Below are 23,295 nucleotides of genomic sequence, written 5' to 3' on the forward strand. Positions count from 1 at the left end.
CTATTTGCTAGCAATTAGTTAAGGTGATCCAGTTTTTAGGAAGGAAAATTATAGCACTGAGTCTTGTTACTTCACTTCTCAAAAATATTTAATGAATGACTTCCGTCACTTATTAAATAAATTCCAAACTCCTGGTTTTGGTATTCAAAGTCTGCATAATCTGACTCCAACACTCAATTCCAGATTTAACTCTATATATACTGTTCAGATAGATGCTATTTGTACTTCAGCCAAACTGGGCCATTTATTTTCTCCAGACTTGTCCTATGTTTTGTTGCCTTTGTACCTTTGCCTATGCTACTTCCTTTGCCTCATAATGCTTTTCTTCCCTCCATGGTTACCTATTGAAATTCTGTCTATTTTAATGGACCAGTATATGTAATTTCTTCTATGAAAACCTGGAATCTCAAGACTGGAAATGATGTGTTTCTCCTATCAACTCTAATAGCATACTATTCAATTAAAAAAAAAAGAAGTGGTATTTCACTTAAGTCAAAGAGACTCAAAAGACCAAAAAAAAGTTTTCAGTTTTGTTGTCAGTCATATCACAATCCTCTGTTTAACATTTAAAGCTATTCTGAATCTAACCATGGTTTACCTTTCCAGACATACATTAAGCTTCATCCCTCACTCCGGGTTCAAGTCACACTGGGCTCTTTGTTCTCTCTCCCACTCCATCCTCCTGTCTTTGATTTCTGTGTCTTTTCATTAATTCTCCCCTCACCACCCCGCATGCCTGAAATATACTTGTTTCACCTCCACTTTTTAGAATTCCCTGTTTCTTTCAAAACTCTGCTTGAGCCACATACCTGAATCCTTTCCCCAAGTTGTTAGTAATTTTTTCCTAAAAAAATTTTCCTTGTACTATTTTGCACCTATTTATGTACAAATTGTCTCCCTTGATAGACTAAAAAATTCTTGAGGGCAGGAAGTATTTCATTTTTTTTTTGTTGTTGTTTTTATATCTCCAGAGGCTGCCATGGTTCCTCACCTGTAGTAGTAGGCATTTAATAAATAATTATTAACCGATATTTCATGACTCCCTATTTAGGGTATAAAGTCCTTTATAGGCAAGGACTATGTCTTAGTTAACTGTACATTTCTTCACACATTTAAGACAGAACCTTAAACCTAGCAAGTACTTAGTAATGGTTTCTTGAGTGAATTAAAATTGTGAGGAATTTTCCCTGTCAAAGATTCCATCCTTTAGAACTTATTGTAATTTGATTTTTATCTGAACCAAGTTCTTTGTGAATCTTCAGTATCATTTATAGAGCCATATTTTTGAATAAACTTTTGCTTAATATTGAATTAAGTATAATAAGCTAACAATTTTTTTTTTTAAAATATGACATTTCACCTAAGTCAAAGAGTTCCCTATATATGTGAGAAATACAAGAGACAACATAATGGATAGATGGTCTCAAGGTAGAGTCAGTAAGACTTGACTTCAAGTCCTGCCTGACACACATTATCTGGATAAGTCACTCAACCTCTCAATGCTCCTGGAAATTATCAAAGACTCTCACTTACAAATTAATTGCTGATGCCTATCAGTGGAGTTTCCAGACCAATGAAATTAGAAGTCTGGACAAAAAAAGATAAACTTATTCAACTACATGTGTGTTTGGTGCTATAAAATATGGGCATTTATAGATATCATACATATATACATAAAAGCATATTTCAAAAGTATATGTATGTTTATGTGTATGCATGTTCCTCTATCTATCTAGCTATCTTCTTTAGAAACCCCTAAAATAATTTTCTGGTTCATAGTATTTTTTCCCACATGAAATAGTTCTTTTTTTTTTTTATCAGGTTCATATAGTTTAGTCTAGGTCTGTGGTCCAAAAGCCTGACAGGAATTAGACTGGAAAGAAATCAGATTTCAGTCAAGAAAGAACTTTGATAATAAGTGAAATTATACTCTACATGCCTAGGACTGTGAGTCTTTAATTTACTGACAGTCACTGCTCACAGATGCAGCACTCCTATGACATTGGGATGGGAATGACTGATGAAATTTTTACAGCTTGGCAAGACACACTTTTCTTGTTAAGTGATAGGTTTAAAACAAACAAACAAACAAACAAACCAAAAAAAAAAACCCTATCTTCCAAGCTGGACACTAACATTTGAATTCTCTGTTCTCCATATCTGTATCCATATATCCATGTTTATCAATTAACTAATTTTTGAACATATGTATATACAAGTTGGCTATATGATCTCTTTCAATTTAGGCCACTTTAACATCCTATATAGCATGTTGGTTTAAATTCAGGAGAATCTAGAAAGAAATGATCTAGGAAGGATGCAAATGACATTATAAGGTTTTATGATTATGATAAATAAGACAGCAATTAGAAGTTGTTCTTAATTTTACATACTACTACTAGTTGAAATATATATGTATACATATAACTTTATGGTTTACAAAACAGCTTATATATTATCTTAAATGTGAACTTACATAAACATAAAATACATTGAAATATAAATATATCTTAGCATAAGCTTTGTTATTGATCAGTCTGACTTTTGGTGACCACACCATTTGGAACACCAAGAGTTCCTTCTCCAGCTCATTTTACAGTTGAAGAAACTGAGGCAAACAAGGTTAAGTGACTTGTTCAGGGTCACACAGATAGTACGTTCCGAGGCCAGATTTGAATTTAGGAAGATGAGTCTTCTTGACTCTAGGTCTGGCATGCTATCCACTGTTATCACTTAGTGGCCCAACATAAACTTACACCTTGTATATTACCTTGACAACCCTATAAAGATAGATACTGTTTGTATCCTCCCTCCCCCTCCCCCCAATTTAACAGATGGAACAACTGATACTCAAAGTTTAAGTGACTCTTGCCTATGGTCACAAGACTACTGTCAGAGGTAGGATTCAAATCCAGGCCTCTCCGGATTTCAAAGATACTATGTTTTGTAGTAGCCTAGTTTCTCACTCCCCACCATTTTTTCTAAAAGTCCATTTACAACCTAGGATTGTTCTTTTTCCTTTTACAGCCTAGAGATTAATGATAAATGCTAGACTATTGACTTCATGGCTTGACAGTGGGAATTGCAAGAGTCAAATAGTTTTATTCACATTTATTCCTTAGTAAGTAGTACAAGGGAAGAGAAATATCACTTTAGTTCTGTCTCTTTCTGTCTCTGTCTTTCTGTTTCCCTCCAAATTAAATAAATGGGGAAATTGAGCGTCCAGGGGAAAGAAAGTAAAAATGTGGCAATATATATGACCAGTTTTTGAAAATATTTCTTCAAGTGTAAGCTGTATATAATCTGAGATAAAACTAGATATATTAGAAAAGGGATAGAGTAGTAACATTGTGAGCTTCTTAAGAAGTGTGAGAAGTAATGTGGGTGCATTAAGAAAAAATGCATCTGTGAAGAACATATAGGTCAGTAGGATATGTGAGAAGGAGGAATTGACAAGCCTCTAAAAACAAATGATTTTAAAGATGGAGAATGCCATTCACTATAATATGGCTTATGGGGGGGGGTGAACTGATATTAGGTGATGTTTTCCTTTATGTTGTCAAGACTGTATCTATTTTTCATTTCAATTTGCTCTGATTTTTCCAAAGAGATTTAAAATCTACTTATTTATATCTCCCTAACCAATAGTTCCAACTCCTGCAAGAATAAGGTATATTTAAATTCAAATTAGTTTATTATCTGCTTACGTGATTGTTTTTTAAAATGGGTGAAAATATTTTAAACTTACCTGAACAGAAGAGAAGTTTCCTTACCTGATTTGGAAACTTCAGAGCCTTCATTTTTAGTAATCCTCTATTACAGTATGAAGTTGTCATCTACTTTGGAGTTGGAATAGATTTCCAGGTGTTTCTGTTGTTGCTGTTGTCAATTTATCACATGACTCTTCATGGTGATGATTACATGTGATTAAAGAAATAGCTTAAAGTAATAATAATAACGACCTGAAATTGTAAAGTGAAAGAAAATAAAGTAATTATAATCAGTGTTGGTGCTTCTATTGGTAATTTTTTTCTCTACTAATGTATCTGCCTCTTACATGGGCTCTGGAGGAGAAAACAATAAATGGATGGGCATTAACACCCATATATGTTTCAGGGATGTGGTCTTGAATAACTACAGTATATAGAGTAATCTCTGCATAACCTGCCAGGATGTTTACTAAGCTAGAATCTAACAAAGATACTTTGCAAATGCGTATAAGTAGGCTACTTACCTGATCTCTGCCAGTGTACTGGACAGTATGCTTATCTTCCCTGTTATTGTTTAGGTTCCTCTTGGCTCAGATTTGACTTGAAAATTAGTATATGATATTTCAGAATTTAATTGAAATTTTCTCTTTCCCATTAAAATTGTTATTTCCCCCCAATCCAGTCACCCAAAGAAAATATATTCACATTATGGTTTAAAATAATTTGATTAAAATCTGAATTTTAAAATCATAGTCTAAAAACTCCTGGTCATTCCATTGCTCTGGTAAAGATTAGAAAAACTTCTACTTCTCTTTTTTTCATGTTTTCCTATGTCTGCTGTGGCATTATAAATTAGTATAACCACTGTTTAGATGGTTCTAGACCTTCTGGGACCTGCTGACTATTCTGGATCTACATGTGATATATAATCAAGCCTCAACATTGTGAAAGTAACATTCCTAGAAAAAGGCACAAAAGTTAAATAATGTGAATGGGTTTAGGTTCCCACAATCCCCCACAACTGTTATCTTTTGATAGAGATTACTGAAAATTCCTTTTTCTGCATACAATTCTTTATAATAAAACATTAATTCTGATAATATGCATTTTTCCTGACAGTAACCATGAAATAACCCATAAAATTCAGTAAACAAGATAAAATTGGTAATATGTGAAGCATTTTTCTTGCCAGTAATTCCCTAGAATTCTGTAACCTTTTATGCTAAAATCATTAAAAAAGATTGATTTTAGATAATATTAATGTTTTTGTTTTTAAAATTAATTAATTATTTTTTATTTTTCAACATTCACTTCCATAAGTTTTAAATTTTCTCCTCCTTCTTCTTTCCTCCCTCCCCCAGATGGCATGCAATATTATATGGGCTCTACACATATATTTCTATTAAATACATTTTCACCTTAGTCATGTTGCATAGAAGAATTATAAGGAATGGGAGAAACCAAGAGAAATAAAAAACAAAACAAAATAAAAAAAGAAAATTGTTTCCTTCACTCTGCATGCTGACTCTGTAATTCTTTCTTTCAATGTAGATGCAATATTCACTTGTTAGAACACATGAAATCTATAGTACCATAAATACTGTATAGCAAATAAAATTCTTAAAACTAAAATGTTTTAATCTGAATCTTACTTTGTCAGATGGTGGTGTGAGAGCATTATATTTTTTATTATACTGCTATAAACCTGAAAATCAAGAGAGAGGTTGATGGGACTTTAGTCACTCCTACTAGAAGACTTTCAGAGCAAGCCTCAATATCACCTTAGAGTCCAAAGGACATACCCTATGCTTTGGAGAATAATTATATAACACAAAACTTAAGTTTTAAAGTCAAACAATGAAAATATTCAACAAATGCATGGGGAACTACCTACTTTATAGCAGTATGTTGAACAAGACCAGTAAAGCACTTTGTAGAATATAGCTGCTCCACAAACGTGCACATATCACCCCTCTCATTTTTCTTTTTCTCTACTGCACATAGCCCTAAATGTGTGCAGCTGCTAATGTGAAAGTGAAAATGATGTTACTAATAAAATAAAGCGAATGCTTGAAGTTGGATGTGAATGTTGAAGACAGACTATATATGTGAGTTAGTTGATGGTCTAGGCCAATTATCAGTATCTGAGTAATCACAGACAACTTTTGCCCTTTATCATAGTATGGCCACATGGTTTTGGAGTAATATGGTCTGTTAAATAAAACATCTGCATTCATATTAGGTTTCTCTAGTCAACACCATGTATGAAGCACTATAGTTGACTAGTATTGCTACCTATCTCTAGCAGTCAGTATCCAGCCTGGTAATGGTGAGAATACAGGTTAATAGGTTATTGTCTGTCTATACATGAGATTTACTTCCACATATAATCTTTTAACTTACTACTTCTAGCCCACTTCAAAGACAAGAACTCCAAATACTACATGAGATAATAAATCTCACTGTCAGAAAGTCTTCCATTGGTAAATGTGATGTGTTTCTGATAACCATTGGTCTTCTGGTACAGAACTGCTCCCAAACTTCCCAGACTATCCTAAGTAATAGGACTACTCTGATCCATGCCTAACTCAGGACATTTCAGAAACTCAGCCTTGTGATTCAATGAGACATTTATGGGTCACAAAATAGAATAAAACTGTTTTTGTCAATGACAAAAGACAAAAAAAAAATCACATGATTCTTGTTTTTTAAAGGTAGTAATTCAGAAAAAAAAAGTGTGCTTCTCTCTGCCCCTACCACAACAGCACCATAGCAATCTGCCATTTATGTGTAGATAAGTAAGGTATTCTTTTATGGTAATGACAATTCCACTAAAAGATGTGACCTCATTTCCTAACTGGTTAAACTTTTTTGCCTGAAGGCAAGGAATATGATTGTGAAAGGAAGCCTGCCTAGCCTTTCTGACCCACTCCTTCATTAAAGACTAAGGATTTGATTAGATCAGCAAAGGCTAACTTTGGGATGTATGGGTGTTCAAGGAGGGCAATAACCTCTGGTGTGAGAGCTTGCTGAGCCCTTTTCAAGACTGCTAATCCACCTTTGGTGTCTGCCTTCACTCAACTCTCATCTGTGGCTCCAAGAAGCTGTAGCAGGCCCAGTATCTTGGTAGATAAGCTAAGCCAGGTTGAGTGTAACTAATGGGCTACAAACTTGTCTGTGAGTTAGTGGGGTGTCTACCCCAAGCTTGTGAAGACTTCCCCCTCTGGAATGGGTGAATTTGTTCCAATGGCCATGCAGGTGGAGAAAACAGGGACTGTGGAATGCTTAGAACTTGGTCAGATATTAAAGATTCCAAGGTCATACAATGTCTCCTAGGCCATTGCCAGTCATTTTGATTTTTTTTTTCTTGCTACTGGAGTTTGACAACTGGAAGAGACAGTGAGATTGATGACTGTGCAACTCTGCCTCACTTAAGTCTGATTCACTCATGAGTCAAGATATCACCCTGTCATGTCATCAGTCCTCTTCCAAAAAGAAGGACAAACGACAGCAGGCAACAGTGGTGTATGTATGAAGTAGTTGATCAGATGTTTATTTACAATAAGTTCAAGGCTAAACAGTCCTTTCTTGGCCTTCTGTTTCTAGGTATTTTCAATTGTTGTTTATCCATGAGGGAACTCAATCATTGTTTTAGCAATTACATTTGAGTACTTAACATAAGTTCATTAACTGCCACCAAATCATAGAAAAAAAGGTTTTAAATACAGAAGATGCTTTGCATATGGCCAATTGAGGAGTAATTCTATCTTCTCTGGACCAATCCTCATTCCTTACTAAAGTAATAGTGACCTCACATACCCATACTCGAAGGTCATAAGTATGGAAGATGCACCAGCAAAGGAGATTGAGAATTACCAGCAAGAGAGGCATTAGGATAGCCAGGAGAGAGTAGTGTTGGAAAAGGGGAGAGGATATTGAGAGGGAGAAAGTGGATAACAGCATCAAATACAGTAGATAGGTCAAGAACAATAAGGGCTGAAACAAGACCATCAGATTTGACAATAAGAAATCACTGGGAACTTTTAATTGTGCAGTTTTAGTTGAGTGATAATGTTGGAAGCCAGATTGCAAAAGGTTGAGGAATGAGTGGATTTATATAAAGAAGAGAAATTGAAGGCAGGAAGTATCAGCAACTTTTTTTTTCTGGAAGTTTTCCTGAGAAAAGGAGGAGATATAGGGAATAATATCTGGAAGGAACAGTTGGGCTTAATACTGGGCTTTTTTTGTTGGCTTTGTTTGGTTTTAGGGTGTGGAACACTTGGGCATGTTTGAAGACAGTGGGAAAGGAAACTGTAGATAGGAAAAAAAGTGGAGAGTCTAGAGATAAAAGGCTGACTGGGTTTGAAATTTTCAAGAGAAGATAAAAGTCTATAGAATCAAATGTACCTATAGAGAAGCTGGCCATGCCAAGGAAAAAGGACACTTCATTATCAGAGCCTGGGGAAGTGAGGGAGTAAAGGATGATATGAAAGAGTCTTGATGGAAAGAACTGGAGAAGAGAGAGGTTATATCTCATGGTCTCAATATAAGGTTAAGTGAAGAAATGGAAAGATAGCATTCAGATGCCCTTAGTAAGTTCATGTCATTAACCTCAAGTTAACTACATTAGAAGGTAATAAATGGACTGTCAGATGTTATTGAAGAGTAACTGTCCCTAATCTTTGAAAAATCACTGAAAAAGGAGTAGGTTTTATAGGCCTAGGTGAAAAAATGCCTCAATTTCAAGAAGAAAAAGGAATATTTCAACAGAAGAGAGTGATCTTCATTTTCTGATATTCTAAAATGTATTAATAAAGGGATGATATGTATGTATTTAGAAAGGGAAGAAGTGAACACTAAAAGCATGAATTTATCAATTATAATTCATGCCAGACAAATGTCATTCGTTTCCTTGATAGTGTCACTATATTGGTTTATTAAGTAAATACCACGTACAATAGAATATCTGAGTTTCATCATAGTAGGCGACAAAGTCTCATGATATACTTTTGGAAAAGATAGAGATCCTGGAGGCATATACAAGTATTGCTAGTTGGTTTTGTAACTGACAGTATGACTAGTTCCAAAGTGCAATCCTTAAGAACAGGTGTCAAATTTCAGGGAATTGTTAGGTGCATGGCCCAAGGAATTGTTCTTTTGATTGTACTATTCAGTATTTTTTCCAATGAATAGATTAAGGTAGGCACAGGATGCTCATCAATGTTGTGGTGATAGAAACCTGAAAGAGGCAGCTAATAGTCAATATCCCCCCCAAAAAAATCTTGACAGGCTAGAATAATAGGCCAAATCTAATAAAATGAAATTTGCATAAACCATCTTTGATTTCATTGGTAAAGACTACAGATATAGAGTAAAACCCTTCTATGACTTGACAGAAGGTCTTTGAAAGGCACTGTGGCTGAAAAAACAATGTATTTATTTTTTCTAAAACTTCTCTAGACTGGGATCATTGAAGGATGAAACATAATAAGGATAAATGCAAAGTTCTACATTTGGGTTCAAAAAATAAAAGTTAACAATATAAGATAGAGGAGGTATATCTAGACTTCATCTCACTCATTTATTAGTTTTTTATTAGGTGTGAAATGATGGGCAAGGCACTAAAATCTAGGGATTTAGTAGACTTCAAACTATGAAATGGCAACAAAACAAAAAAGCTAATTTAACCTTAAGTTGTATTGATATGAGAAATGTAGTGTCCAGAATGAGAATGATCCTCTTGTCTGATCACACCAGATCTAATAGCATGTTCGGTTCTTGGTATTGTTTGTCCTTCATTTTGAGAGGATCAGTGGATGATGTCCTGCCTTACATTGGATTTAAGTGAGGAAGAGTTGCACAGAGTTGTCAGTTTCACTCTCTTTTCCAGTCATTGAAGTCCAGTGGCAAGACAAAAGTCAAGATGACTGGTGATGGCTCAGAATGCAAGGAACAACCTCGGTGTCTTCAATGTCTGACCAAGCTTTTAGTGTTCCATAGTGCCAGTTTTAGCTGCTTTCATGGCTATTGGGACAAATTGTTCTCATTCACCCATTTTGTTGGGGAAAATCTTCACATGCTTGGAGTAGATATACCCTTAACTCACCAATAGATTTTAGTCCTGTTAGTTAACCTCAACCTGGTTTAGCCTCTCTACCTAGATACTTTACCAGGGTATGGTCATTGAACATGCTATAGCTTTTTGGAGCCACAGGTGAGAACTGAGTGACAGGTGGACACCAAAGGTGGATGAACAGCCCTGAGAAAGATTCGGCAATTCCTCATGCCACAGGATGCATGAATATCCCATATACCCCAGCAGCTAGGTGGTACAGTGTATAGAGCACTGTGTTTGCAATCAGGAAGACTCCTCTTCTTGAATTCAAATCAGGCCTCAGACACTCAACTGTGTGACCCTGGGCAAGTCACTTAATCCTGTCTGCCTCAGTTCCTCCTCTGTAAAATGAGCTAGAATAGGAAAAGGCCAACCAGTCCAGTATCTTTGCCAAGAAATCTCCAAATCGAGTCACAAAGAATCAGACATGAGTGAACAACAAAGTCTCACAGGTGAAACACTTCGTAGATTCACTTTCCAAACTCAACTTGAGGGTTAAATCTCCTCTTCTCCTTCAGATATTGGTACATTATTTCAAAAAGAATATCCAGGAACTGTAATATGTACGAAGTATGGTGACTGAGGTTATAGAGGTAATGAAATTCATTTGTTGAAGGAACTGAGGATGGAGAAGATTTAGGGGGAGGGAAAAAGCTGTGTTCAAGTATTTGAAGGGCTATTAGGGGAAAAGGGATTATCCTTGTTCTGGTTAGGCCCTGAGTGAAAATTAGCAAAAATGAGTAGAGGTTACAAGGAGGCAAATTTAGCATGATTTAGGGGAAAATGTCCTACAAGGAGAGCTATCAAAAAGTAGAAGGGACTGCTGCCTCAAGAAATAATGGATTCTCTATCACTGGAGGTTGTTGAGTCAGGGCTGAAAGGTCATTTGCCAGGGATCTGGTAAAGAGGATTCCTGTTTAAATACAGGTGGAACTGTAAAGCTGACTTCTGTGATCCCTTTCAAGTCTCAGATTCTAAGTGTGCTGATATGATAGGAGGAATGGAGTACAGAGATAATACAGTCACAAATTTGTTCCTGCTGAAATATGTGGGTGTATAAAATTGACAAGAGGGTGATGCTATTATAAAATACATTATGAGTGCAGAAAATTAGAGCTTAAAAAATCCCTAAATTATGTTCAAATCAGTACTAGAGTGATTCAATCTTTATATTATTTTTTAAAGTGGATTGAAATTTCCTGGATAATTTGATACTGTCCACTGTATTATTTAGTTGGTTCTGCTCCGACAAGACCAATTAGCCAATAATTTGGGTTTTTAACAGAAAGGCCTACTTAGGAGGATTCTCTTCCAGCTAAGGTGAAATGAACTAGAGTAGCTTATAACTGCATCTCAGTCAACCTTTAGAAACCTTTTCAACAACAGGGATATTTTCATCCTTTAAAAAATTCTTGTGAATGTCCTTTGCTTCAATCAAACATTAGTGTGCCTGAATCAATTTAAGTAATTTCTATGCACAGTAAGGCATTTTAACCACCTTCATAGGAAGACAAAGAATAATCTCCCTTTAAAGTGAAGTTGCAACAAACTCTGAAGGTTTGAGAAAGGAACATGTGTTGTTAGTGGGGTCTCACTTTAAGAACTCCAACATATCTTCTTTAGTTATGGCTATTTTGATGATTTCAAAATGGCAAACATTTAACTAACTCAGTCACTCAGACAGAAATTTATTCGGGGCCTAGTATGTGCCAGAAACTGTAGTAAGTGCTAGAGATATAAAAAGGAACAAAAAACACAGTTCTTGCCCTCAAAGAGTTTATTATCTAATGTGGGATGACAACAAATTAAAGGAAATTCCAAGTGAATTTAGGTTAAGTTTCAACTAGCCAAACCCTGCTGGATAAATAATAGCTTTAGGATTGAGAGATACTTATTCTCTAACTGCTACTCTCAGACACATAGAGATGACACAAGGAAAGGTGCTGACCTAGTCATTGTCAAACTGTCAGAAACATGTAAAGTTCTGCCTTGGGATTTCTCTGAGACTGTCTAAGGCTCCCTCCAAAAGATTTACAAACCAAGTTTCTCAATATGAATGAATATGCAATGAGGTCTGTCTTAATTTAAGGGGTTTCTTCGCTTGTGTTTCTTGCTGTTATACCTAGACTTTATTTAACATCTGTTTACTATGTTAAATTCACAAGGATTTTAGAGGAAGGTTGCTTTTAACTGACTGTGAGAGAAAGCCATATATTTTTAAAAAAATAAAATTTCCCCATTGGAACTACTGCTTTGGTAAACAGCAAGGCTTTATGTTTCAAGAAAATCAGCAGCACAACTTTCTTTAGCATCCTTATTTTCTAGCAAGTGGTATTAGTGAAACATTTCTGAAGGGTGTGGCCTATCAGACCCTCTTTCAGGTAAAGGGAAAACAATCCTAATTATCTAAGAAGAGCTTTAGCTCTCAAGGCTTAAATTCATATAAATTGATTCAACATTCTACAAATACTTAAGTATATACTCTGTCCAAGGAACTATATTGAACACTGAGTATACCCAGATTTTTTAAAAAAGACAGTTTTTATCCTCTCTAGGTACTTTTTGAAGGCAAAAAGGGCAGAGAAACAAATATGTGAAGTACACAGTGATAGGAGCAAAGGAGAGAACTAGGAAAAAAAAGAAAAAGATGTTCCAGTAAAATTTAAGTAGGAAGAGAACAGTTTTAGCTGGATTAGAGAAGGATGCATAAAGTGCCACTGAAGTGGAGGAAGAGGAAAAAAAATACCCAGAAAGAACATCTAAGGCACAAGGGATGATCGTGGGCATGTTGAATCAGCTTAAGCAGGCAAAATTATCTGGGAAAGTCAGGAGACATGAAATGACTAATGATTGTAGTGAGGACAGCAAATAGATTTAAGCTCTTCGAGGCACTGTAAAGCCAAGCAAAAGTAGCTCTCCTGAGGACTGCTGCTGTGAATAACTTTAAGGTTCTGATCACATAGTATAGTGAACTCTCTATTTATTCAGCAATAAACTAAAGCAAAATGTTCACAGAAACCAAAGTACAACATTCACAATGATACAATATTACGTATTATTAAAGTGGCCTTTAGTCTAAGTCTTAAACAAAAGATATTATTTAGTAAGTTACAATATGAATCAATCAATATAAATTACCCATCTAAAGTCTTCTTTCATCTTGATTGGAGACTGGCTTCCAATCATCCTTAACTCAATCATCCTTAAGGAGCAATCATCCTTAAGGGATACAGGGTATGAAGTACAAAGTTCTCCCACCCCTAGGTCATCAGTCAGCACTAAGTACCGAAGTAAATGTCCTTTCATCTCAATTCCAGGGTGATTTCTAAACTTCATAACTCTTCTTCCACGTTCCCAGATCTTTTCTGAATTCACCCAACTGTCACTTGGATTCACAGGTAGGCAGCTCCCAGCTCCTGGCCCAGCTCCTGGTCCCAGATACACACATCAAGCTTAGTAGAGTTACAATAACATTGACACACATTGTCTATACTATCATCTCAATTTACTTTCTGCCTGTGAAATCAACACAAGTCAACATACAGGGTGCTTCTGTCTGACAAAGTGACACAATTCAACAGATAGAATGCTGCTATCTGACAAAGTAACACAATCAACTGACAGAATGCTTCTGTCTGACAAAGCAACACAGTCACAAGTCAACAGACAGAGTGCTTCTGTTTGACAAAGTATACAAATCAACAGACAGAATGCTTCTGTCTGACAAAGTAACACAAATACAAATCAACACAGACAGAACAGAAAGACAGAGTGTTGGACACAAGTGTTCTCCCTCTCAGTTCTGCTCAGTCCCGGCTCATGCTAGAGCTTTAATATCCTCTACTCCTTCCTGTTCCAGTCTTTGGCAAGTTCCTCCCACTATGGGCTTCACAGGTTCTGTTTCTACCAAAGACTTGATATAATCACAGGTGAGGTTCAAAGACACTTGAAAAGCTGAAACAAGGAGTTAAGTACCATTTTGCTTGCCCTTACAGGCACAGAGCTAAAAATGCAGGAAATTTTGGTCAAATGAGCTTGAGAGAATTGGATTGTGGTGATAAAACACTTGTAGGTGATTATGATATCAATGATACCATCATCCACATTGTGTGACAGAGGTGGAGTGAAAGTAGTCACATAAATGGAGAAAACTGATGAACTGGAAAACAAGAGTGTTTGGGTTTATATTGAAATGTAAGGTGAACTCTCCAAGTATAGAAGAATTTGGACTGAACTTCAAAAAAAGATGGGAAAATGAATTAGGGGGAGCGGAAGTAGATAATAGCTACCAAGATCTAGATAGGATGGCATATCTAAACAGAAAAAACATAGCTAGATGTCATAAATGTCCAAGAAGGCGAGCTCTGGTGCTGAGTAAAGGTGGGTAGGGAGAATGTCTGGGAATGGCATTGAGGAACAAAAAGTGTGCTTACTTCCACGAGAAAGAAGATACTTCCTGAATAGGAGAGGGTAGCTGGGGATGCAATGTCTTTAGGGAAGAGATAGGTTTCTGTGATTCCAAGGAGGTTGAAGGAATATGAGATGTAGAAATCTAATACAAAAGATTTTACTTAAAATAGAATGAGAATTCCATAGGGCACAATGAAAGAAGGGAGTAGAAGAGAGTTGAGACCTAGGGGAACAAGCCCTGACATGGATGGGAAAAAGGAATGGGGAGAATGGGAAAGAGAGCAAGGGAAAGAAGGTTTAGTCTAGGCCATCTGTGACAGAATCACAAGTAAATAATGGGCCAATGGATTGTCAGATCCTTTCCAGAAGCTATTATTATTATTATGACTATCATAAGATATACTTTTTAGCTTGTAAGTGAGTCTTAAAAGGTTATACTAGATCCCTGTTTCCAACCAGGTTAAATGACAGGCTAGGAAATGAGGGATATAGGTGAGGTTCAGGAAGGACCAGGTTTAAACATAATCTACCTGGGAAAGTCTAATTAATTAGGTAAGCTATGTAAAATTTTTGCTGTGTTTCGTTTAAGTGATTCTCAACCTGGAGTCCATGAATTTGTGTTTTTTTAAAAATTATTTTGATAACCTTTTCAATATAATTGATTTCCTTTGCAATCCTACATATTTTATTTTACATATTTTTAAAACATTATTCTGGGAAGAGATCCATAGGTACCACCAGCCTGCTAAAGGGATCTGTGATACAAAACAGGTTAAGCAATAAGAATGTGGGTTTATAATGCATTTATACCACATAGAGCTTATACCATGAGATTTGGTCACATTGTAGTAAAGTAGTTTTATGCATTAAAATGCTGCATTAGGAGGGCATCATGGAGAATGCTGATTTATCTTTTTAAAAATATGGTGATATGATTTTTATTCCAACCTGTGATTTCTTCAGTGTGGAGAACTCCCAAAGGAAGAATTTCCCCCTCTGATGATCAGCACCTCATCTGTAACTGCATTCTGCCATATTATTCTCCTTGATGCAATCTATAATCCAGCCAAACCAACCTACTTACTATTCCCAGACATCACCTTACATCGACTGTCCTTCCTCCCCTGGGTATTCTCTCTCTTTGTAATAATTGTTGCTTATACTATTACCCAAATAAAATGAGACTTGCATTTACATACCTCTTTACATGTTCTAACCTCCAGGAGAATGTGAATTCTTCAGGGGCAGAGACTGTCATTTTTGTCTTTGTATTCTCAGTACCTAGTAGAGTGACTGGCATGTAGTAGGCCCTTAATGAATGCTTGTAGAATTGGATTCACTTAGAGAGTTGAATGAGGGCACTGAGAAGTTAACTGATCTGCCCCATGGTCACACAACTGGTATATATATCAAAAGTAGGACTTGAATCCAGTTTTTCTTGGCTCTAATGCCAAACCATGTTTGTTTGTTTGTTTTTTAAACATGGGGAACACCTTTGAAAAGACCCCTGGCAGATTCTACAGAAAGCAGCAATCACTAATTAACTCTTCTCATTTTATTTTGTTAGATTAAATAGTCTTATCAAGAGAGGGGGAGGAAAGCCTGGAATAAAGTAATATTAACACTTGGCATAACTCTTTCCAATAGTAGCTAAAAAAAATTCCCTAGGGTGAAGGAAGAAAGTCCTGGATGATGAGTTTTCGGTTGATATATTAGCTGTAGGTGACAACAAACCCTTACAGTAAAACTCTAAAATCAATCAACAAGCATTCATTAAGCATTGTGATAGCTGCTGAGAATATAGGAAAAACAAATGCAAAAGTAGTCCCTTCTATTAGAGAAAATGGCATGTTTATTATAACCTAAGTAAATACAAAATACATACAAAATAATGGGGAGACTAGCAAGTAAAGAGGTATTAAGAAAGGTCTTTTTTAGGAAGTAACACTTAAGCCAAGCTTTGAAGGAAATTAAAATTTTAAGAGTCAGGGGTGAGGGTAGAATTCTAGGAATGGGGGACAACCTATGCTAAAGTGATGTGGGATGGAATGTGTTGTAAGAATGACAGTAGGTAGGTGAGTCTGCCTGGATTATGGAATGACCCATTATATAGCCAATGCAATACCCATAGCAGCTGCTATGAATATGCAGATGTATTTCCAGGGTTGAACTGCAAAATATAACAAACTCTCTTCCTCAAAGACAAAATCAAGATTTTTATTCAGAAACCAGAAAGCCAATTCCATCATGGTAACAAAGGAGTTTATAAATATCACAAATCCAGAGAGCGCTGACATCCTCAAGCCTTTCCTCCACTGTGCCTCTCCACAAGCAAGCTCCCCTGGGCAAAATGCCTCCCTCTTTCACTCACACTAGGTTCTCTGCTTCAGCTCTCTCCTCGGCTCTGCCTCACTCTCTCCCAGCTCTCCTTACTCTCTCAGCTCTTTATCACTCTCTCTTCCTGCTCTACCCATCCTGCTCCACCCATTCAACAAGCTTTCCCACCATGGGCTCCAAGTGACTCAAGCTGTGGGCTGGGCCAAAGCTCAAAGCAGGTCACATGGGCCTATTAAGGGGCAGGGATGATCTTCAAATTCCCTTAACATTACACCCATAAGCCCAGAAAGACAAACTGGAGCTAGTTTATGAAAGGTTTTAAATACCAGGCAAAAGAATTTTATTTTATCTTAAAGGCAAGGAGCCACTGGCTCTTTCTGACATGTTCTTTTGAAATATTAATTTGACGGCTTTGTGGAGGATAAATTAAATTGGGAAAAGACTGTATATAAAGATATCTATGATGAAACCATTGCATTCATCCTGGTAAGAGGTGATTTCGTTCTGAACTAGAGAAGTATCATGTGAGTGAAGAGAAGGGGATAATTGGAATCGATGTGGTGGTAGAATGGACAAGATGTATCAATAGATTGACTATGGAGAATGAAGGACAGGGAAGAACAGAAGGATAATAATTCTTAGTGTGTGAACCTGGGTAACTGGAATAATTATGATAACATCAGAAGAAATAGAGAAGTAAGGAAGAAGGATGAGTTTGACAATATAAGGGTTATTTTTTTTAACTTTTTGCTTGTTTTCCCAGATTTCTTTAAAATATGTTCATCAGAAGAATTAGCTGATAGGCTATGTAGGCAAAGATACAAAATGTCATCTAGTGATAATTAATAATGTAGTGATTAGTCATAATTAAAACACACTGCAATAACATGGCCCTTACAGTTAACATGGAAAACATGTCAGAGTACACAACTTTCTTATAGCATAGCATATAATAACCTAAGGACTATAAGAGAGAAACGAAAGGGAAGAGTCACAGTCCTAAGCATGAGGCGAGGTGTTTGGAGGAGAAAATTTACATGCTCTTAATAGTGATGGCAGAAGGTTTCCAGGAGTGAACATAAAAATCTTAAAGTTCTAGGGGATCCCAGAGGTTCTCTTATCTTATCTCCCACTTGATGCAAGAAAAAGAAAGAATTCTAATAAATACATAGACAAAAAACAATATTTAAATAACATCACAAATACAGATGTGATATGTACATATATAATATGTATATATACACATGTCTTGAATGTATATATTAGTGTTTTATTATCTGTCATGATATATATATATATATACACACACATCTTTGTGGAAATACACATATCTCATATGTATATATTTGTATCTCTATGTATATCTCAGTATTTTGATGGATGTGTTATCCTGGACCATCTTGTGTGTCGTCCATTTATTGTCATAAATCTGCCTAAAAAAATTCATTGGATGTGCTAGGGGCTTTCATCTAGATCTTGGAACATTATGTGAATCCTAGTAGAATACATGCACTGTCCATTAATAATCTCTTACCCACCTTTTTCCAGTTACACATTTTAGAATTACATGGTTATATGTCATGTTTATTTTTCCTGTATAGAACCTGTTCTTTTACCCTCTGCTCTTCAAATGATATGTATACAAATGTATATATGTGTAGAATCCTAGATGAAATTTAATACATTACCTTAGTCTCTGTTTCATATTATCTGCAAGTGTGATTAAAATGCCTTCAATGTGTTCATACACTTCACTCAATTTCATAGATGCCACTCCACTAAAGTACTACTTTGATGCTTCTGAATATCATGCTGGTGTTTCTAGGTACCCTTTTTCTGCCAGCAGGGTGCAGACTCTATCTAGCTAGTTCTCCAAACTGGAAGGGTTTTTAGTATTGAACCAGCAATACAGTGGATTGCTACTGTCTAAGAACCAATTTTGGTAAGTTGAGAGAGTTCTCTCACAAATTTATCAGTTGATGAATTAATTGTTCTGGCCTCAGCAGTATAGAGGCTATCACCTTCTTTGGTGGGAAAAGTGCCCACAATTATGAAATCACAAAGTGTTGAAATATTAAAATGTATTATCTTGCAATTTGTTGAGAAAAAATGTTGAATGAGATGAAACTAAAGGCAGAGCATATATAGCATGACAAAAGAAAGAGGTACTTAAATCTGAGTTATAGATTTTTCAAATTGGTCAAATATACTTCACTAAGTTGAAAATAATTCCTTTTCCCCCACTGAGAACTGATTGAGAAGCCTCTATTTAGGAAGTACATTAGAGTAAGTTTAAAGACATTCTCATGTTTTAGACTTTGTACAGCACACTGTCACTTAGGAAACATTACTGGATAAATTTACTTTAGTTACATTAATTTACTTCAATTAATAAATGAATGCTCCAACCATGCCCCATTTACAAAGGCAGAATAGTTTTAAAATTTATGTTAATGTTGATAAAAATTTATTCATGTAAGCTTTGTAGTAAATTTAAGTTTTGAATAACTTAGAAATACAAGAATCTCGAGACTAAATGCTTTAAACAACAACAACTTATTCCTAAGAGCCTAGTCAGACTTTATCTGATCTTGATTTCATAGCTCTTTACTAGTCTTTCTGTTTCTCCTTGTAAAGCCTTTGGATACTGTTTTGTATTTCTAGATATACTGTTGTGTAGGAGACATTTGCTGAATTCCTTCTGGTTTGTATAGTTGGTTATAAATGTAGAGATACATAATGCTTTAAGTATTATAATTGCTTCATCAATGAAATATCTGGTTTGCACATATGCATATGAGGTTTTATGAGCAGGTTTGTTGGTATAACTATTTGCTAAGAGAAAAAGTCATTTGAAGTCTGCTTCTTTCTATAGCCACATTTGTTAGTAATGTTTATTTGATTGGGAGAGCCACGCAAGAAATGTGATACATGCAAGGGCGTTGAAAACCTTTTCTGTAGACATAAATTAATACCAACAATAATAGAAAGGAGTCATGATGATCATCATTATAAATATTGAATAGCAGTGTATGTCCTAAGATATTCTGTCCCCTAGTTGAGTGCTGGTTACTCTTTTTCTTGGAAAAGTTATATGTATGTTGAGATAGTAGAATTCAGATCAGCATAATTAGATTGTATTCTTCAGCATTACTTGATGGCCCAGTTTCAGTTACAAGTTCTGATTCCTCACTAGCCATGATCTCAGAGTGACACAGCAATTTCTGATCAACATTCTATATCATAACCTATTTTAATGGGAGAAAATCTGGGACTAAAAGTGGTAGATAGCTTAGCAATACTACATTTTACAGCCTCAATCTCTCTTCTGAACTAATTTCAAATATTTTTCCAGTTTCTTTTTTTAAATTAAATTTTATGTTTATTTTTAGTTTATATCATTCATTTCTACAAAATTTTTAGTTACAAAACTTTCTCCATCTTTCCCCTATCCACCACCTCAAAACAATATCCTCTCCCCCAATTTGCTCTCTCCTATATCCTCCCCTAATCCCCCTCCGACTTTCCAGTAGGGCAAGATGGATCTCTATATCCCAGTGCCTGTATACCTTATTTCCCAGTTGCATGTAAGAAAATAATATATATATATTTTAAACAATTGATTTTAAAACTTTTAATTCCAGATTCTTTCCCTTCCTCCCTCGTCATCCACCCTTACTGGAAAGAAAAGCAATTCAATATAGGTTGTATATGTGTAGCTGTGCAAAACATTTCCATAGTGGATATATTGTGAAAGATTGACTACATTTCCCTCCACTCTATCCCTCCCTCCATTTGTTCTATTCTCTATTTTGACCCTATCCCTTTTCAAAAGTGTGTGCTTCCAACTTCCCTCCCCCCCACCTGCCCTCCCCTCCATCATCCCCCCTCTCATTCCCTTACCCCCTACTCTCCTATAGGGTGAGATAGCCTATTTAGTGTATGTTATTCCCTCTCTAAGCCAAATTCAATGAGAGTAAAGTTGACCCATTCCCTTTTGCCTTCCTGTTCTTCCCCTCTACTCTAACAGTTTTCCCTTGCCTCTTCTATATAGGATAATTTACCCCATTCTATCTCTCCCCATCTCCTCTCATTATATTCCTCTCTCACTTCTCAATTTCACCTTTTAAATATAATCCCTTCCTATTCAACTGGTCCTGTGCCCTTTGTCTATGCATACCTGTACACATATATACACATACTCATATATGTATTCATATGCCCATATACCCTCCTATATAGACATATGTATGTATGTATACATGCATACATACAGACACACACACATATATATATATATAAACACACACATTTATATTCCCTTCAACTATTCTCACACTGAGAAAAGTTTCATAAGTTACAATTATTGTTTTTCCATGTCAGAATGTAAATAGTTTGACTTTGATAAGTTCCTTATGATTTCTTTTCCCTGTTTACCTTCTCATGCTTCTCTTGCTTCTTGTATCTGAATGTCTAATTTTCTATTCAGCTCTGGTTTTCTCATCAAGAACGCTTGAAAGTTCTCTATTTCATTGAATGACCATATTTTCTCCTGAAACATGATACTCAGTTTTGCTGGGTAGGTGATTCTTGGTTTTAAACCCAGTTCCTTTGACCTCTAGAATATCATATTCCAAGCCTTCGATCCCTCAATGTAGAAGCTGCCCAATCATATGTTGTTCTTATTCAGACCACACTCCTGGACCCCCTGTTCCCAAAGTCCACTGACCTCTTGCTTTGTCTTTGGCATTTATGTGTTGTTAATTCTGGAAACCACCACAGCTGCTGGTGATCCACTCTCACAAAGTCCCTCCAGCTGTGGCTGGTCGGGCAGCCCTTGGGCTAAAACCATGGGCTCACGTGGGGCTGGGCTCTGCTCCCAGTGCACTGCAATGGACCCTTCCTGTCTGCCTGCTGGGCTGTCTTCAGTGGGAGTTTTGTTTCTGTCACTTTGTGGGTTCTGTAGCCCTAAAGTTTGTTTAGAGTCATTTTTATAGGAATTTGAGGTGGTTATGGGGGAGCACAGCGAGTTTTCCTGCTTCTGAGCCACCTCCCCTTTTGTCCAGTTTCTTATGCCTAAATGTAGACATTTCTCCTTTAGGATATACTAGCCACTGTCCCATACTTGGTTATTTTAAATGCCTGGGCAGAAATTTGTTTGCAATTTTTTTGCTACATGATTCACCTATTTTCCCTTTACTTGACTCTTTGGGGAACATCTCAGGAATGAGACGCTTTATCACTGGTAGGAATGAAATCCTAAGGAGATGAAAAGAAATATTTTGTTCATTTCATAGAATCAAAGAATTTTAGATCTGTCTTTAGGTAATTAGTCTAAACACATTATCTGATAAATGAGACGTTGACACCTCTATAGCATCTTTGATAAATCCTGACATGATTTGCCAACATACAGTAATACATATCTTTCCTCAAATTAAAAAAAAAACTCTATGTTATAGTGCCATGAAAACTTCAAAACCTTGTTACTCAAGGGCACAATAATAACTCACATTTATATAGCATCTTAAAATTTGAAATACATTTTACCTCATTCCTATTTGATTTTCACAGCAACCCTTTGAGGTAAGTAGACAAACACTAATTCAATGCTTGCCAATCCAGGCAGCTCTATGCTTGCTTTAGAATATGCATGCCAAGATTTTTTGAGTCAGAAGAGTCCATCAATTAATAAGTGTTTATTAAATGCTAACTGTACCTAGAAAGTATTTATGTTTTGAATGGGGGTGGGGTGGGGAAGAGGGGAGGAGGATGAGAGGGCTACATCAAGGCAGATGTTGGTATTCCTGGTAGGTGGCTACATAGTATTTATGGAATACTTGAAATCAGTTTTCCTGTCCTTGTAAAGGATTTATGAAATTCCAGAAGATTCCTTCAGTGCTACCATTTTGCCATCTACTAGAAGAAAGGTCAGAAAATTATCAGAACTTCAATTCCTTTTTTTTGTTTTATTTTGGTTTTGGTTTTTTTTCTGGCAGCAGTCCTTTTGTCTAATCAATGGCAGTTAGATGGCACAGTAGATAGAGTTCTGGGCCTGGAGTAAGGAAGACTTTTTTTTTTCTTTTTGGAGGGGGAGAGGTAGGGCAATTGGGGTTAAGTAACTTACCTAGGTTACACTGTTACTTACACAGTAAGTGTTAAGTGTCTAAGGTCACATTTGAACTCAGTTCCTCCTGACTCCAGGGTGGGTGCTCTATTCACTGCACCACCTAGCTGCCCCAGGAAGACTTTTCATAAGTTCAAATCTGACCTCAGACATTTACTAGTCATGTGACCCTGGACAAGTCACTTAACCTTATTTACCTCAGTTTCCTCATTTGTAAAATGAGCTAGAAAAAGAAATGACAAAACACACCAATATCTTTGCCAAGAAAACCCCAAATGGGATCATAAAGAACTGGACATGACTGAAAAATCCTACTCAACAACAACAGAACTAAACATTATATTCATTCAAAGATTTTTGCATACCATCTTACTTTTTATAGGATGGTATAATGCATGTGACCTTTGCTGTGTACTAGCTGCAGGAGGGCAGAGAACCATATCACCAAAAATATCATAGAAACTTTTAACAACTGTCAACAGAATGGGTTCTGGCAAGACAGCTTCATGACTTAATTCAGAGGCAAGCTCCTATAATAACAGACACAGCCATTTTAAAATGACAAACTAAATAGACATTTATACTCTCCATTAATA

This window comes from Petaurus breviceps, unplaced genomic scaffold (assembly GCF_028583685.1).
Source record: "Petaurus breviceps papuanus isolate PSGF00001 unplaced genomic scaffold, PetGlider_PUasm1.0 76, whole genome shotgun sequence".
Taxonomy (NCBI): domain Eukaryota; kingdom Metazoa; phylum Chordata; class Mammalia; order Diprotodontia; family Petauridae; genus Petaurus; species Petaurus breviceps.